Source organism: Octopus bimaculoides, chromosome 11 (assembly GCF_046866305.1).
Source record: "Octopus bimaculoides isolate indiv1 chromosome 11, ASM4686630v1, whole genome shotgun sequence".
Classification (NCBI taxonomy): domain Eukaryota; kingdom Metazoa; phylum Mollusca; class Cephalopoda; order Octopoda; family Octopodidae; genus Octopus; species Octopus bimaculoides.
The window spans coordinates 45,474,363-45,488,803 of NC_142938.1; the positions used below are offsets into that span (position 1 = coordinate 45,474,363).

General features: G+C 36.9%; 1 protein-coding gene across 5 annotated transcripts in view; it reads right to left on the bottom strand.

Annotated features, from left to right (window-relative positions):
• Positions 1-13,678, bottom strand: part of LOC128249080 (histone-lysine N-methyltransferase SETMAR-like) — a 172,703-nt gene extending 159,025 nt beyond the window's left edge. For 2 of the 5 annotated variants that reach the window (XR_008265206.2, XR_016243658.1), the window contains exons 1-2: positions 13,539-13,678; positions 10,706-10,849 (exon numbers count right to left, since the gene is read on the bottom strand). The gene's annotated coding sequence lies outside the window, so the exon portion shown is untranslated. Of the gene's footprint in view, positions 1-10,705; positions 10,850-13,538 lie in introns of those variants that run through there. The other 3 variants (XR_016243664.1, XR_016243662.1, XM_089359937.1) reach the window with 2 other exon arrangements.
• Between the last annotated feature and the right edge of the window lie 763 nt (positions 13,679-14,441).

Here is a 14,441-nt window from a genome sequence, read left to right on the forward strand (position 1 = left end):
TGTTTCTAAAACAATCACGACCACCTGGTACCTTCCTTATTTCTTTCTTACACATATTGATGTTTAACCCCTCACCCCACATCAATCAAGTTCGTGTGTATGTGTGTGTGTGTGTAAGAAAAATCATATTTACTAACAAAAAAGTATACTATTAAAATAAATTTTCTTTTGCAAACCTTTTTTAAGTCACTCTGTTGCCTTAATGAGATTCTTTTCACATATGCATACACACATATTGACAAGCACACACACACACTCAGTGTGAGCAATATATTTTTGTAGAGAGTGACAGAGAGGGAAAAAGTTTACCATGAGAGAAGCAAAAAATGAAAGAGATTTTGAAATTTTAAAATTAAGTGAAAATTTTTTAAAATTTTGTATATTGATGTACTTTTTCATGCTGATGTTTGTGATTCATTTATTCTAGAAAAATTTTAGCAAAATGTTACAGAGGTTTAAATTTTATCATTTTACCCAAACAGAAAACAAGATTTGTGTGTAATAGCTGTGATGAAATGAAAGTAAACATTAGAAGATGAAGTGTTTTAAACAAAATGAAAGCAATGCATGAGAGATAATACATACATACATACATACATACATACACACACACACACACACACACACACACATATATGTATATATATATATATATATATATATGTATATACACACACACAGAGAAAGTGAGAGAGTATGTGTGTGTAGAGAGAGAGTTTAGTAAATAATAGAGAGAGATAAATTCATGATGACAAATAGAGAGTTGGTCTAGAAGTTGAGTTATTTCTCATAGCTAATTACATTTTTTAATTATTATGTATGAATGACCTTCACTCTGCGATGCAAATTTCAAAAATCAGATTTGTTTTACTTGAGGACACACCATTTCAGAGCCTTTCAGGGCTAAACACACATACATGACCACAAACACTCACATTTAGGCACAAGCATGACTGTGTGGTCCCACTGTATGGCACCTAAAGTAATTGTCTTCTACAATGGCCTTTGGCCAACCAAAGCCTTGTGAGTGGATTTGGTAGGCAGAAACTGAAAGAAACGCATTGTATATGTATGTGTGTGTGTGTGTGTGTGTGTGTGTGCATGTCTTTGTGTATGTGTTTGTCCCTCCCATCACTGCTTGACAATTGGTGTTGGTATGTTTACATCCCTGTAACTTAACAGTTTGGCAAAAGAGACCAATAAAATAAGTACTAGGCTTAAGAAATAAGTTCTGGGGTCAATTTGTTTAACTGAAACTCTTCAAGGTCATGCTCCAGCATGGCCCACAGCCAAATGACTGAAACAAGTAAAAGAATAAAAGAATAAAGGAATATAAATTGAGGGGGTAAATATATGATGGGCTTCTTTCAGTTTAAATCTAGCAAATCCACTCACAAACTTTGGTTGGTCTGGGGCTATAGCAGAAGACACTTGCCTGAGGTGCAACACTGTGGGACTAAGGAGTGGGAGAGAAGAAAAAAAGAAGACTCTACTCCAGTATTTGATTGATACATTATTTATCAACTCCAAAAGGAATTAAAGGCAAAGTTGGCCTTGACAGGATTTGAACTCACAGTGAGAAAGCAAGAATAAATAGCACATGACCATTCAATCCAATACTCTAATGACTCTGCTTAAGTACTTTTATTTTCAGGACAAAAAATGAGATTTCTCTGTTAATAACATGGTAGTATTTGTACTCCTTTTCTTATGTGTGCATGTGTGTGTGTGTGTGTGTGTGTGTGTGTGTGTGTGTGTGTGCATGGTTATGTTTCAATTGTGGATTCAAACAGAGACACTTCAATAGTACCCCCAACAACCCTATAGGTCATGAGACATTAGTCTATATTAGTATTTTTGTTTTCCAATATTTATGGGTGTAAATGATAGCCATATAATCAGGGTTTAATAGCTATAGAAATTTTACAGCAATTTTCCGTACATACACATTTTTCTTTTCTTTTTTTTTGTTCAGTCTGTCTATCTATCTATCTATCTACTCTTCCTGCCTGCATGCCTGTCTGTGTGTTTGCCTGTCTGTCACTCTGTATGTATTTAGGTGTTAATATAGTAGTAATGCAAATCAACCCAGATTAATGGTGACTCATTTACAAACATATATATCAATACATTACTAACAATGTCACTTTACACTTGTAGATGACTAACATGAAAACTGTGTATATGAAGTAAATAATCTCTGAGAGATATTAGCTAGCTAAAAGTGAATATTTTTCATAGCTAAGATGGCCCACAAATTATAAAGGGGTCAGAAAAAAAGGAGCTTCTTATGTTTGTGTCAGTCATGCCATTGCAAGGTCATAGAGTATCATGAGGGAAGTTGTTACAAGTGAAAACTAAAACAAGGTCACCAACTTGGCTTACTAATAACATCCTTTTATACCATCACATCTGCCACAAGTTGCCTAATAATAATACAGGTTGAATATAAAGGACAGATATCTGGTGCAAGCTGAAGAGGAGTATGTTTATAAACTATATATAAAAGTAGTGACGATAATGATGATGATGAAAATGATAATGGTTTCAAATTTTGCCACAAGGGCAGAAATTTTGGGGGAGGGGATGAGTTGATTACATCGACCCCAGTGTTCAACTGGTACCTATTTTATCAACACTGAAAGGATAAAAGGCAAAGTTGACCTCAGCAGAATTTGAACTCAGAACATAGAGTTGGAAAAAATATTGCAAAACATTTTTTTGATGTTTAATAATAATAATAATAATAATAGTAATAATGATAATAATAATAATAATAATAATAATAATAATAATAATCATCATCATCATTTAACGTCTGCTTTCCATCCTGGCATGGGTTGGACGATTTGACTGAGGACTGGCGAGCCAGATGGCTGCACAAGGCTCCAATCTGATCTGGCAGAGTTTCTATAGCTGGATGCCCTTCCTAACGCCAACCACTCCAAGAGTGTAGTGGGTGCTTTTATGTGCCACTGGCACAAGGGCCAGTCAGGCAGTACTGGCAATGGCCTCGCTCAAATGGTGTTTTTTACGTGCCACTGGCATGGGAGCCAGTCAGCTGTCCTGGCAACAATCACGCTCGGATGGTGCTCTTAGCACTCCACTAGCACAGATGCCAGTCATGTGGTGCTGTCATCGAATTTGATTTCGATTTCAATTTCACTTGCCTCAACAGGTCTTCGCAAGCAGAGTTTAGTGTACAATGAAGAAATGGTATGCATAAGTGGGCTGGTTACACCCCTGTCATAGGCCACAGGTTATGGTCTCACTTGGATTACCGGGTCTTCTCAAGCACAGCATATTACGAAAGGTCTCGGTCACTAGTCATTGCCTCGGTAAGGCCTTATGTTCAAAGGTTGTGCTTCACCACCTCATCCCAGGTCTTCCTGGGTCTACCTCTTCCACAGTTTCCCTCAACCGTTAGGGTGTGGCACTTTTTCACATAGCTATCCTCATCCATTCTCGCCATATGACCATACCAGCGCAATCGTCTCTCTTGCACACCACAACTGATGCTTCTTAGGTCCAACTTTTCTCTCAAGGTACTTACACTCTGTTGAGTATGCACACTGACATTACACATCCAGTGCTGCATACTAACTTCATTCCTTGCAAGCTTATGTATGTCCTCAGCAGTCACGGCCCATGTTTCGCTGCCATGTAGCACAGCTGTTCGTACACATTTGTCATAGTCTACCTTTTACTCTGAGTGAGAGGCCCTTTGTCACCAACAGCGGTAGGAGCTCTCTGAACTTTGCCCAGGCTATTCTTATTCTAGCAGCTACACTTTCAGAGCACCCACCCCTGCTACTGACTTGGTCACCTAGGTGACGGAGGCTATCAACTACTTCTAGCTTTTCTCCCTGGAATGTGGCAGAAGTTGTTCTCTGCATATTTTCAGTGTTTGTTGCTCCTGAGCATCTGCCACATACAAAAAATATCTTCCCGGTTAGCCTTCCTTTGATATTGCTGCACCTCTTATGTGTCCATAACTTACACTGGGTACATCTTATAGAGTTTCTACCTACACCTTTTCTACAGATCGAGCAGGTTCATCTACCTGAAGGGATTTGTGTTTGTCTGCCTTCCTACTTATTAGGACTTAGATTTTAGCTAGGTTTTAGCCGGGTACAGAGATTTATCTTTGGCTAGGTATTTCTCCTGCAGCTGTCTTACCAGAAATATAGCATCAGTGGTGCTTTTCCCTGGCATGAACCCAAACTGCATCTCATCTAAACTGACACTCTCCTTAATTAGTTGGGCTATGACCCTCACCGTGACCTTCATTACCTAATCCAACAACTTGATACCTCTGTAATTATTTGTATCTAAAGCATCACCTTTACCTTTGTAGCTGTTGACTATGGTGCTGCTACACCTGTCATTGTGTATGACTCCTTTGTGTATCACCTGGTTAACTATATAGGTGACTAGGCTATAGCCAACACCGCCAGATATTTTAAGCAACTCTGCAGTGATTCCTGATGGGCCAGGGGCCATACTCTTAATTGTCATACTCTTAATTGCTTTATCTACCAAGGTACTGTCAATTTGGATAGCTGGTCCCTCTGTTGGATCGACATTCGGCAGACTCTCTTTCTCCCATTCATTCTCTTTATTGAGCAACCTTCCATAGTAGCGTCTCCAAACCTCTCTCTTTGCAGCCTCGTTTAGTGCAAGTGAACCATAAGATCATTTGCATCGCAGAACTCTGGCAGCCTGGTTCCCTCCTCATTGCGGGAACCAAAACAATAGTCTCCATGTACGCCATGGAAGCCCCCTGCATGTTGTCCAACATATCCATTGAAATCACCAGCCACAAAGAGAAGGTCCCTGTCATTTGTCAACGAGGTAGTCTGCAATAGGGTGTTGTAAAATCGGTCTTTCTGGCCATCCGGTAGCCCCGGTTGATGGGCATAGGCCGAGATAATGGTTGTTAACCCATGATGAAGCACTAATCTAATCTGAAGTACTTTGTCACATACTCTGACTACCTTGATTACCTTATCAACCCATTTCTTCGCAAGAAGTATACCCACGCCCCCAACCCTGTCAGTGTTCCCTGCCCAGAAAATCTTGTACCTGTGTTCTTTGCCTGTGAGGAACCTAGCAGAACCTCCTCTCCACCTTACTTCTTGGAGGCAGCACAAATCTACATGTCTTCGTTGAAGCATCTCAACAATCTCACCAGACCTATCTTTCAGTGTGCTGACGTTCAGTGTGCCAACCCTGAGGGTGTGGGAGGTGTGGGCCCATGAGACCCTGGGATGGGGGACAGCAGTGTCATGTACCTGTAAAGAAAGCTCGCATTTGGCAGAATTCATAAACAAACAATAGCCTTCAATTCAACCTGCATACACTACACCATCATTTTTATGCACTATATGATCACTACTTTACATAGGAGATAAACCCTAAGTAGAGGTGGGGATGGCGTAAAGACTTTAGAAGCATTCATGGGAGACAACCAAAGGATGACAGAAGATAGGAACTTCCGGTACAGGTGGAGGGGTAGGAGGGCAGGCATACCGCAAACTAGCAAATTTAGACGAGAGCATCTTCTGGATTTGTATTATTTCAGCAGAGGTATTAAAAATAGAGTAGAGGAATCTGAATGCGTTCACTAGTTTATATAGGGTGGGGGTGGAGGAAGTTTTGGTGAAGCAAGTAGTAATCGAAAGAGAGACAGACAGACAGACAGAGTGAGGCACAGAGAGAGGGGGGGCAGAGTTAGGATGGTCAGAACACGAGGGAGAAAAATATTCTTTTGGGATTTTGGGTAACATAATTTAATGAAACAGCAAATGCCAATAATAGTAAAATAGAATTGAAACATCTTAGAATTTTCAGTCAGCCAATCTATGACAAAATTAGAGAAATAAATGACGATGTGACAAAATCGAATAAATGAATATGTGGCGATTGAAGGATATACGTGAACTTAAGGTTATCTTAAGGCAATAATAATAATAATAATAACAAGTGCATTCAGAGAGTGCAAACCTCTGCCAAGGCAACACCAACGTCCCCTCAATGATTAGCTGAAGAGGATTTTTAAAATGAGAATATCTGAAATAAACTCGACTGCTCTCACAAACAAGAATACTAAAAATGAACCTGACTGCTCTCAAAAATTAAGTAAAAAAAAAACGGAAAAGTAATCCAGAATCCTTGTCCAGTACTGGATTGATCCCAAAATCTAATCAGTTTGTGCCAGTCACAAGGTCAAACATCCCTGAGAGTTTCATCTGAATCCATCTGGTGGTTCTTGGGATATCTTGTCCACGGACAAACAAACAAATACAACTGAAAACTATACCTCTGCCTTCACTAAGGCGGAGGTAATTATCATTTTTTATTCACCACTGAGGGTTTATATAAAAGATTAGGGATGGTAGTGGACAACATAATTATGTAAAAAGGTAATAACAATAAAAATTATAACGAATAAATCCTTAAAAGAGGGAGGCTTCCAAAGGTTGCTTGTAGAAACCCCACAAAAAAAAAAAAATCCATAATTGCCTTGATCTCTAGACCAAGTGCCCTCTCCACTTCATCTACCCTCAATCTAGAGGTGCATGCTTAGAGTAAGCCTGTTCACTTGGGCCATTCACACTATATTCACCCACCTTTTAACAAAATAGCTGAAAGGCAGCACTTCCCTCTTTACTCTCACTTTCCTTATCAAGTGAAACTTGAAAAAGTTGATGTGGGCTTGGTCAAAGAAGAAAGTGTCTGTCTTCAGCCCTTTCAGCCTAATCCTTTCTATTATAGATACTTTGAGGGAAGGGGCTAGTCAGTTATGTTGATCCCAGTGCTTGACTGGTGCTTATTTTATCAACCCTGAAAAGATGAAAAGTAAAGTCAACATCAGCAGAATTTTAACTCAGAACATAAAATTGGAACAAATGCTGCTAAGCATTTTGTCTAGTGTGCTAATGATTCTGTAAGCTTGCTATCACCACCACCACCACCACCACTGCAACAACAGCAACAATCCTTTCTACTAAAGGCACAAGGCCTGAAATTTTGTGGGAGGGGATTAGTTGATTTCACTGACCCCAGTGTTTCACTGGTACTTAATTTATTGACTCTGAAAGGATGAAAGGCAAGGTCAACCTCAGTGGAATTTGAACTCAGAATGAAAAGACAGATGAAGTGCCTCTAAATGTTTCATCTGGTGTGCTCACAATTCTGCTAGTACAAATTAATTCTTTTATTCTTTTATCCTTTTACTTGTTTCAGTCAAATGACTGTGGCCATACTGGAGTACCACCTTTTAGTTGAAAAAATCGACCCCTCGAGTTATTCTTTGTAAGCCTGGTGCTTATTCTATTGGTCTCTTCTGCCAAACCACTAAGTTACGGGGACGTAAACACACCAACATTGGTTATCAAGTGATGGGAGGGGACAAACACAGATATAAACACACATAAATATATACATATATATATGTACAACAGGCTTCTTTCAGTTTCTGTTTACCAAATCCACTTAAAAGGCTTTGGTCAACCCAAGGCTATAGTAGAAGACACTCGCCCAAAGTGCCACGCAGCGGGACTGAACCCAGAACCATGTGGTTGGGAAGCAAGCTTCTTACCAGACAGCTGTGCCTTCATATAAGAATTATATAAACTTTTTTGAAACAGTGGGTCTCAAAGCACATGTGCTTCAATATCTAAATGCTATTCTTTATGGTTTTATGTGTTTCAGTGTTCCAAAACAGAATAATAACTATAATGCTTTGTAATTTTAGCACAAGGCTAGAAATTTTGAAGGGAAGAGGCAAGTTGATTACATTGACCCCAGTTCTTGAATGGTACTTTATTTTATCAACCTCAGAGGCTTGAAAGATAAAGTTGACCTCAGTGGGATTGGGACTCAGAGCCATTAGAGTTTTGAGAAAATGCTTTGTGATATTTCTTACAGCTTATGTTCAAATCCCATCATGGTCAGCTTTGCCTTTCATTCTTTTGGGGATCAGTTGAATAAAGTATCTGTTAACTGCTAGGATCAAAGGTATCGACTAACCTTCTCCTCTCAAAACTGTTGGCCTTGTGCTTAAGTCAGGAATTATTATTTGCCAGATCAGGTAGGAACGGTGGTAGATAGGCAGAATCATCAGATTGTTGAACAAAATACCTTGCAGCATTCCTTGTTTCTTACGTTTTGCCTCCAGGGTCAATAAAATAAGGCACAAGTGAAATGGGTCAATTTAACCCTTTTGTTACTATTGGTTTGGTGCATAATTATTGTGGCTTTTTCTCAACAAATTTTATTCAACAAAAATATCTTTAAATGATTATTCTGGAGCATATTCACCATCTACTTCAATTACTGCTTCCCATTTGCTTGGTAGACAGTCAGACTGTCATTACCTCCGCCAAGGAAAGAGGTTATGTTTTCATTGGTGTTGGTTTGTCCGTCTGTATGCAAAATAACTAAAAAAGTTGTGAACAGTATTTGATGAAACTTGCAGGAAAAGTTGGTAATGACACAAGGAAATTTTGGTAGTGATCCGGGAATTTTTATGGATTCTTGAAGAAATTTTCATTTGTTATATTTACTTTACATGAAGTATTACAATGTTACGTTCTTTGATTATCTCCCTTGAAAACACGTTCATCGTTTGCATGTAACCAATGGTGGCGTTGCTGTTTCAAAAGTTTATTTTCGTTTCTCTGTTAGTAATTTTACTCGCGTATCTGTCTTAAAATGAGCTGCTTGGCGGAGGTGTGCAGAAGATAACATGACAAGATTGGGATTGACTCAAAAAACACAGGCTTTGCTACCTCCACCGCTGCTATGAGCCCTATATCATCTGTATGATGTGGAAAATATCCCATCAATATTGCGTATCTTTAAAATTCGTCCGAGGCTTGGCCCCCGTGCCATCCGTCCACTACAGAAATGTTCGTGTCGTATCACAACACTATGACAGAACTATTTCACCTCAATTGGCCCTACTCTCTTCAACATTGTGCCAGACACACATAAAGGAAGAAAGTGACTTCATGACATTCAAACCATCCCTAGATGATTACCCACAACAAATACCAGATAAACCACCCACACCCAGATATGTCTCTGAAAACAATAACCCTCTGCTTGAATGGGCTACGGTTACCAAGAGCTGACTGTATATCTCTTCCAGGTGGTGCTTTTAAATTAGACATGGCCTGAGTCAACTTTGGCCAGAACTTATCTAAGTAATCTAATCTATGCTGTAACCTTTTAATCAAAGCATGACAACATGGGTAGAGGCTGATATCTTAACATTTCTGATGGTCTTAAGTATAAAAAAAAATTATTAAAGATTTATATAGAACTACATTCAGAGTATGTCTATAAGCTATTGTGTTTAGACCTGGTTTCTAGCCTCAAACTGTTCCATTTTGTAGATGCTATTTCTTTTTTAATAAAGCACTCCAAAATTAGAAAAATTAAAAATCTGCAACAATCTCGGTCCCATGAGTATCGGATAATGGATTTTCAACTGTGTAAAGAAACTGATTGTGGTGATCGTAGTTTTGACGGTGATTGTGGTGACGATGGTCGAGATAAGTATGGGAGGAAGATAAAATAGTATCGGTGGTTATAATGGTGACAGGAGTGGTGTGATGTGTGATGCTGAGGTGATGGTGGTAATAGTGGTGTTGATGATAGTGGTAGTTGTGTGATGGTGGTATTGGAGTGGTTATACTGGTTGTGGTGGTGAAAGTGACTGTCAAGGTAACCGTTATGATAACGTTGATGGTGGTGTATGTGGTTGAAGTGGAAGCAATGACAATGCTGCTGATGACGTTGGTGGTTGTGGTGGTGGTGATAGTGGTAGGATAGTTGTGGTGGTGATTGTGATATGGTGGTGGTGGTGGTCGTCGTCGTTGTCGTCGTAGTGCTGCTCCTTCTGTTTTGGCGGAAGTCTGTGCTCTCCAAGTGCTTTTCTAGTTTAAAAATGTTTTTGTTAAAAATTGTTATTGTTTTTGTTGAATAAAATTTGTTGTAAAAAAGCCGCAATAATTATGCACCAACCCAATATAATTCTGATGAAACACATTACCTTTACTTCAATTAATTTTGAAAATGATGAAAAATTTGGTAGCATAACTTTGTCATTGTAAACTGGTATTGGAACATATGAACATGAAATGTTGATGGAAGGTTTTAATTTAGATCACTTTAAAACAGAAAGTTTCTATCAGAGAACCAGGCAGGTCTTAGGTAGGACTTAAGCAGCTTGGTATCAAATGGGTTAATTGACTAACCCACTTCCATTGAAGTTGTTTGTCTTGTCCCTGATTTAGAAACAATTATTATTATATTTTTTCAAATTTTTAAAAGGCCAATTCTCAAACCTTTTTCTCTGACAAATATTTCAAAATCTTCTTCCTTGTCATTTGAGATGGAAACAAGAAGTGAGGAAAGAAGAAATGTCTGCCAGTAAATGATTTGGAAATGGTAAATAAAAGGATCAAGATTAGAGTTTAATGTGGCTGCATTACTCAAGTTTCATTTGCAGACTGGCACAAGAGTTGGGGAGGAGAAATACTTGTCTCTATATTGAGGATAATCAGAGGTTTTGGAGGATTTCCTGATTTACTCTATGTAGCCTTTTTATGGAAATTATGTGTGTGGCTGTGTATGTTTGTGTTAATATTCTATTTATGTATAAGGCAGAGAACTGACACAATCATTAACATACCTGGCAAAATGCTTAGTGGCATTTCATCCGTCTTCACATTCTGAGCTCAAATTTCACAGAGGTTGACCTTGACTTTCATCCTTTCAGGGTTGATAAAATAAGTACCAGTTGAACACTGGGGTCGATGTAATCAATTCCACTCTGCTAAAAAAAAAATTTAAAAAATTGCTAGCCTTGTGTCAAAATTTGAAATAAATATTTTAAATATGTATGTAATTTTTGCAAATGAATAATTTTATCTCATTTAGTTTATTCCATGAAATACTCAAATACTCCCACCTTTATGTTAATAGTACTAGTGGTGGTGGTGGTAGGTTATAGTTATAATTAAACATAAAATAAAATAGATATAAAATAAAATAAAACTGAAAGCAAAGAATATGAGTTCTGCGAAAAGAAATCTTAGAAGTATTAAAAAATCTATAAAGGAGTTTTCAGAGGTGATAGTTTGCCATCTTTGCTGTATGTGATGTGCATACTACTGTTAACATTATTAGTACTACAACTGATAAGGAATATATACTCCTAACCATTTATAGTACCTTCACAGACTGACTACAGCAACTGTTTAACTGTATTTTCAAAAGTAAATAATTAAATAAATAAATAATAGTAAGGCAGGCTGCATAAAAATCAATCAGTTTCTATTTATGGATAACATGGAGTTGTTTGTAAAGAACAAAGATCAAATAGAATCTTTGATACAAGTAGTAAGCAGGTTTAATGACAATACTGGGATGGAATTTGAGATTAAAAAGACTGGAGATTCAAAAAGAAAAAAGTTAAATAGTGGAAAGTCACCGCATAAAATTACTAGATAAGGAAGTCATAAAACAAGTAGGAATAGGAGACTATGTAAGTACTTAGACACAAAAGCATTATAAAAAGGTGAAAAAAAATTAGCAGGAAGGAAATATTTAGAAATGGATACTACAGAAACTGAAATTAGTGCTTAATTGTAAGTCAAATGGAAAAATGAAGCTATTAAAACTTGGGCCCCATATCTCTTTTAAACTATAGTGAGTGAATTCTGAAGTGGATTCAAGATGAGCAAGTTAATTTAGTTTTGGACGCTTAAATACTAATAATGATATATAGAACATTATATTCAGAAGCAATGTTAATAAAATTTATATATCTTGTATAAGAGAAAGCTGAGACTTGATTGGTAGAAAAAGCAGTCAAAGGGGAGATGAAAATAGTGTAGATGGTTATCTATGAAATAGTATGGAACTAGTGATAAGAGTAATAAAATAGGTTGGAATAGTCATTTTTAGAACTTTTTGTATTAATTAGTCAGAGGGAAAGAGGTAGCATCTGTATTTTTTGTAGACCTTTACAGACTGGTTATAGTAACTGTTTTAACTGTATTTGCAAAATAAAAATAAACAAAGAACAACAATGATAAATATAAATTAATAATAAAAAGTATGGGAACATAACCTTAGAATAGATTTCATTAAAAATATGATGGAATGTTCAGTTTGACCACAGGTCTGTTCAATCAAGGTCAAGCTGGAGCTATATAACAAGAACAACAATTATGCTTAAGAAAAACCTAAATCTGTTATGCATGCCATCAGAAACACTTGATTTTGAATAGAGACATTGGTTATCATTGTTGAAACCACATAGTTATAATCTAACACAAAAAATTCCAACCCCAGTTTTAATAGGTAGCACAGGATGGTATTATTCACTTTTGTAGGTCATGGAGGCACTGTAAAATTACCAAGGGTTTTGTTGGTGTCCATCACCAATTGCAACTTCTCTCCCCAGAATAAAGTTCACAGATCTAAAGAAAATGATAACAAAAGGAACTGTGTCAGAAAGTTGTTTTTATAATATTGAATCAGGTGAATTGTATTCCTCAAGGCTGAATATCTTACTTGATAGCTTATATTATTCTAACTAATAACTTATATTATGTTATGATGTACTGCTTGTTAAAAGATTTCCCACCTTAATCAAGCATTTAGGCTTAGATCTATTTCTATAAAAAAAAAATTATATTCAACAGTGGTTAAAAATGCCCTAATCCAACAACTGTTATGCATTTGGATCAAACTCTATCAAGATCATTAATGCTGCTGCATATTGCACTTTCACCAAAAGAAAATCATTCACAGATGTTCTCTTAGTGAACAAAGTGAGTCTCTATTGATCGTTTTTTTCTCCTTTCACGACAATAACAGTAATTATTGAGAGATTTCCATTGCATGTTCTAGGTCAGATTGTTTTACAGCTGGCATCTAATTGACACCAGTTCAGAACCTAACATCATAGCTCATCATTTTTATCAATACTAATTCGATTAGAAAGTATATATTAATAATGTCATTGATACAATATGACAAGCACCTTGGAGAAATGATTGGTAGGTTAAGTTTCTATTCAGGTTGAGTTTGTAACCCACTTTTGAATCCTGTATCTGAAGTTAGAAGGGCTAATTAATCAGTAGTATACTTTGATGGATACCACTGATTACAACTGCATTGTTGGAATAAATGAAACAGTCATCATGGTAAAGACAAGGGAATTTAATAAAAAGAATGATAGAAAAGGATCATTAAAAAAAGAATCAAATGGCGATATTTTATGTAGTCTATGCTCTGCTCTGTTTAGATGGATGGTTGATAGGTGAAAGTAAGGTCAGGAGAGGAACAAGTTGAGTAAAATAGTTAACTACAACAGCAATAACAGGAATTACAACAATAACAACAACAACAATTCCTTCACCACATATCATCAGCAACAATTCCTTCACCACAGATCAACATCAACAAAAGCATTATCATCAACAACATCACCTACAATAACAGTAAACACTAACCATTAGGCATATATTTCTCCTGCTATAATTTCATTAAATTGCTTTTTCTTCCACTCTTTTATTTCTCTTTCTTTTCTATTTCTTTTTTGTAGTAGTAGTCAGGAAAGGAAAAAAAGGAAGAAGTAGTAGTCAGGAAAAGAAAAAAGAAAGAAGGAAAAGGCAATTCTGTAGTTATGGCGAACCAAGTAGATTTGGTTTTAGGATAGGTTACAACAGGTTTTCAGTAATTATTAACATTGAATACTAGTTCCATTGGTAGGTTTCAAGATTCTATAATTAGCATTCAATACTACTTTATCTAGTTGACTTGTATTTTGTGTTACTGATGTAACTATTTATTCTTTTACTTTAATTTTTAACTGGTTTCAGGCATTGGACTGTGGCAATGACATTGCCTTAATCCATCATATCGAACCAAGTACTTATTTCTGTTTAGTAACTTTGTTTTATCAATCTTTATTTATTGAACTGCAAAGTTATGTTTTTTGATTTTAAAGGATGCAACACAACATACTGGTTTGCATTTGTGGACAGAAATACAGAAATATGGATATAAAAACAAGGACACACACTCACACAATTACACATGCACACACATGCACACGCAAATGCAAGAATGTGAGCATACACACACACATAATGCAAGTGGATGCACATACACACACAGACTCACATAAATGCAAGCATATCTGCATGCACACACACATGAATGCATGTGCATGCACATACACACACAAACACACATACTATTTGAGAACCCTTTATAAATATTAGTAGCTACAAGCACAGGAGTGTTCGGGGGTTAAGAAGCTTGCTTTGCAAGCCACATGATTTTAGGTTCAAGTCATCTTGTGCAGTACCTTGGACCTGTGTCTTCTACTGTAGCTTCAAGCCAACAAAATC